Below are 5,117 nucleotides of genomic sequence, written 5' to 3' on the forward strand. Positions count from 1 at the left end.
ATCTGCAGCCTTTTGTTCTTTTAGTTAATTTCTTTTTTTTATGAAAGTAATTTGTGCATATAATTTATACAGAGTCTACCGCAGTCCCTGCACCATAGCTCACTTCCCGTAGCAATTGTCCTTAACTCTTAACTGTTTCTTTGTCTTCTGGTATATACTTCTATTTTTAAAAGCAACATACTTTATTTTGCTATTTCTTGGTTTTTTTCCAATTTTATAAACTTTGTTGACTTTCTCCCCTGAATGATGAAGGTTTAGCATTCTTAATCCATTTCCATACTGACCTTCCACATCCCACCTCTCACCAAACTCATACTCTTCCCCTCCACTAATTCTACATAACCATATACCTATTTTTAGTTAAATTGATATTCAGGATTGACATTTTTATAGCTTTGTTTTTTTTCCCCAATGTTTTCTCAAAATCCCTCTTTTTTTTTAATAGTTCAGATTGTATGATAAATCATCCTGGCTATTATGAACATGATTTTTAGTATACTATTGTTTATATGTATCATAATTTATTTAATTCTTTATTTTTAGAATTAGGATTTTTTTCAGTGTCATAAAAGTGTGGTGAACATGTTTGTGCATAAAACATTTTTAGAATCCTTATGATGGAGTCCTAGAAGTAGTAGTATTAATCAAAGGTTATGAAGCTCTTGAAGGCCCTTGATATACGTTTCTAAGTTGTTATTCCAAAAATTTTTATGAGTTTAAACCCCGCTGAGTAGTGTATAACAATGCCAATTTCAAAAAACACCTGCCAACAATTAAAACTATTTACCAATTCTATAAGTAATAAATGATAGCTCCTTTAAAAATATCTTTAACTACTAATGAGATTGAATACTTTTCTACACTTGTGAATTTTCTTGTTTGTACTTTTTTTTACAAATGAAATTCATTAGTTTAAAAAAGTATTGTCTGTTGGTGTCTCAATAGGATATTATACAATTTTGATTTGCATGAATTTGAATATAGTTTTTTCTTCTGTAAGGCATCTCTTAGAGTTTGCTTCATTATTGTATGTTATTACTGATGATGGGTGAGGAAGCAAAGCTTGCAAGCATGATAGAGGGAACCAGAAAAGAGAGATCATGAGGCTATCGACTATTAGACATTTCTTCCTGAGTCTGAAGAGAAACATTGTTGATGGATAATCACTATACTCTGTAACAGACCACCTTCGGGCTGTAACCACATCAATATTTCACCTTCAGAATTATTACTTTGTCATTCTACCCAGACTTTGTCTATTCTGTAAGAGTCCTGCTTCTATTGGCACAAATGGAAGAGTTAATACTCAATAAATTAAAGTGAGGATTATCGGTAACAGTATCACTCATCTTACAAATAATATGTGAAAACACCTCCGAAATGTTTTTATATGTTTTATATGTTTATATGTTTATACATTTAGATATCTTTTTTTTGTGTGAAATGACTTCACATTCCTTACACATTTTTCTATTGGGTTATATTTTTAAAAATTGCTTTTTAGGAGTAATTTAATGGAACTTTAGAGCTGAAGAGCCTTAGAAGATACTAATTCTCGGTCCTTTCCTTTTACAGCTGAGGAAAGTGTGATGCAGCTTGCCCCAGGTCACACAGTAAAGCTCACGTCTCTCACCAGTTTGGATGTTTCTTGCGATTATAACTTAGATCAAGAGACAATAACGGTCCTAATGAGATACAGTTATATTGCAAAAGCCTTTAAAAGGGAAAAAGCTTATTAATCTTTTTAACTTTTTAATTCAAGTATGACTTCTAACAGTGCCCAAATCATGAATTATCATAAAACGAGTACATTTGTGTAACCACTACCCAGGTCAAGAAATAGAATACACCAGGCATCCAGAAGCCTCCCTCCTTGTCACCCATTATAACTTCCTTTTTCCTCGCTAAAACTAACCACTATCTTGATTTCTAACTCAGTATGTTAAGCTGCTTTTGAAATTTATGTGAATGGAATCACAATATGTAGTCTTCTGTTTCTGGCTTTTTTTTTTTTTTTTTCTGTGTAGCAATTGCTTATGCATTCTCACTGTTATATAATACTCCATTGAATATATGGTATATATGAATATACCACAATTTGTTAATTCTGCTGTTGGTGGGCATTTGGGTTGTTTCTAGTTTGAGGCTGTGCCAAATACAGTGCTGCTGTGAACATTCTTGTTCTTTTGGTGAAAATAATTATATACATCTTTCTCTGTTAGGTTGATAATACCTAGAAGCAAAATTGCTGGGTTATAGGGTGTGCATATGTTCAAATTTAGTAAATACTGCCAAAGAGCTTTCCGAAATGTTCACAGTTTAACTTCTCACCAAGCAGTGTGTGAGAATTTCCACTGTGCGCATCTTCCCCAAAGTTATCATTTTAAATGTCTTCACTTTTAGCCTTTCTGATGAGTGTATGATGGTATCTCATTTGTTTTAATTTGCATTTCTCCTTATTGCTAATAAAGTTGATTACTTTTTAAATGTTTTATATGTTTATATGTTTATACATTTAGATACCTTTTTATTTGTGAAATGACTGTTCAAATTCCTTACACATTTTTCTATTGGGTTATATTTTTTAAAATTGCTTTTTCGGAGTAATGTTTATGTATTCTAGATATGGGCCTGTGTCAGTTATGTGTGTTGCAAACATCTCCTCCTACCCTGAAATTTGATTTTTCGCTCTTAATAGTGTCTTTTTGTGAACAGAAGTTCTTAATAGTATTCAGTTTTTCAATCTGTTTCTTTATACTTGGTTGATAAGAAATATTTTTATGCATGAAGTATTGAAAATATTCTCTTATGTTGTTGTCTGTATAACTTTCACATTTAGATTTGTAATAAACTTGGGATGAATTTTGTTTGTGGTGTGAAGCAGGCATTGTACTGGCAATCTTACATTTGCTCTTACAGATTCATTTCTTTTCATTTTTCACCTGTTCTCTGCCCCAGGAAGAAGACCTGTCACCTATATGTAAGTGTAACTGGTTCAGCTGAGGTATAAGAATTTCTTTGCCTAGCAGTGCTCAGGAATTAAAGACCACCGTGATAGTTCTGGTGCTAGATTTGTGACTATTATTACTACCAGCCGTCCAAGAAGTCTCTTTGGAAATACTCCCATCATATTTTGTGGTGGTGTCTTTTTCTTTTTCCATGCTGTTATTGTAAGAATACCAAACCTGGTGTAGTTTTGGTATATATTTTGTAGTGAACAGCTATTTTTGTACAGACGAAAAATTCTGTATGTTCCTCCTATTCCTTTGGAGATCTTCCGTGAAGGAATACTTGACTGAGTCAGTTGGGCAAAAATCTTTGGATTTTTTGAGATTTCTTAATTTCTAAATCTTAATATGAGACACCCCATAATTCAGTGAGGCATCTAATAATTCACTGAGTCAAGTTTACATTCATTTAGATTCCTTAAGCCATAATAATTTGAGTATCTTATATTTTCATCTGGATTGATCATGGAATACATGTCAACCAACATTTTGAAAAAGAAACAAATACAACAGATTAAGGTTATTTTCTTCTTTATTTATTCTTAGTAGTTAAATTCAGTCTAATGTCAGTGCTTCCATTTACACGCTAGAGGCAAAGCCAATCTACCACTTACTTACATCATTTGATAAATGTTAATTTTATGGCAGATCTCTTTTCTGGTCATTCTTGAGGGAAAGAGATAGGTTGTATCTTTTGTTATTTTTATAAAATGAGGAAATAAGTGTTGAATTTATAGAATGAGGACATTCACACTGACCTGAAGCCATCATTACTCTTTGGTAGTGACTTTATAAATTTCACACAGATAAATCTCTCATAGCTCCCTGCTTCACAATCAATGAATCAGTTAATACTCACCAACCATTATGTATTAACTATAACCAGTATAGGATATTGTAGCTACAAATATGTGAAACCATGACTTGGATGTGGATCAAAGAATGTTATAGAATCTCCCTTGCTAGATAAGATAAATGACTACATATGCATTTCTCTTCAGTCGTTATTTTTTTGACTCATTTAAAACTATATGCAGATAGAAATAGAACTGTTTTAAGTGCTGATCTCAATATGAAATATAGAATTCACAGAATACACAAAAGTATTGATGATATAATATTCTATAATCAGGATGCTGTGAATTTTACATTAAAATTCAATTATGTCGTAAAAAATAGAGTTGTTATAGCTAGAAAAAAATATTTTCAGAGGCAGCAGATACCGTTGGTGGAAATGAACAGTTCTACATAGACAGAAAATCCAGGAAGTATGCAAACTAGACACCAGGATACTCAGTATATTAAATTTAATCAGAGATTACACAGAATATGACATAAAACAGCAGTATACTAGACTAATTATAATCTGCCACATGTGAAAACAGTTTAGAAAATGGATTAAGGTCATACTCTTTGACAGTAGGCTTGTTGGGAATACAGGCATAGAATCAGACGGATTTTTGTGTCATCTGGTGCTACCTTCCTTTGTCACCAAGTCAACTTGAACCGGTAATTTGGTATGGATTCAAGCAGTAGACAGGATGTTGATTAGTAAACTAAATCTCCTCTAGTGAGGCTGTTAGTTTCATAAAGCCACAATTAACTATTTATTGGTATTTTGGTGAGTATTTTAGATGCAAAAGCACAATTCTCCTAATAGTTGAAAATATAACTTAGAAATACCTTGTGGGACAGTCCTCTGATTGTCTAAAGTAAGAATGTTTGGCTGTTGTGTTTAATTATTCAGTGACAAATGTGTGTTTACATATCAGAGACTAGAACTTTAGAGATTAATACTGGTGTAATTTTTAGGGAAATCATGTCCAACTGTATTTATAAAAGCAAGAATATGTTAGGTTACTCTTTTTTTTTTAATTGGGGGTACTAACTGGCCTAAGCACAGACTTTCTCCTTTTCAATCATATAGTTACAAAAACTGTACATTACAAACAGTATAGAAACTAGCTGAAAAGAATGAGCCACACATCCTGGATAATTATCTATATGCAGTTAAATTTACAGATATAAAAGAAAATACAGCCTACTCCTTTATAGTGCACAGTTATGTTTTAGATACAATGTATCACTAGCAAGTGGTAGTGGCCAACT

At 32.3% G+C, this 5,117-nt stretch overlaps 1 protein-coding gene across 2 annotated transcripts in view; it reads left to right on the forward strand.

Moving 5' to 3' along the window:
- The window catches only part of DECR1 (2,4-dienoyl-CoA reductase 1), a 43,381-nt gene extending 40,626 nt beyond the window's left edge, over positions 1-2,755 (forward strand). For both annotated transcript variants that reach the window (XR_010021770.1, XM_063079468.1), the window contains one exon: positions 1,576-2,755. The gene's annotated coding sequence lies outside the window, so the exon portion shown is untranslated. The remainder of the gene's footprint in view (positions 1-1,575) is intronic.
- The last annotated feature ends 2,362 nt before the right edge of the window (positions 2,756-5,117 follow it).

The sequence above is a fragment of the Cynocephalus volans genome, chromosome 15, assembly GCF_027409185.1.
Source record: "Cynocephalus volans isolate mCynVol1 chromosome 15, mCynVol1.pri, whole genome shotgun sequence".
Classification (NCBI taxonomy): Eukaryota; Metazoa; Chordata; class Mammalia; order Dermoptera; family Cynocephalidae; genus Cynocephalus; species Cynocephalus volans.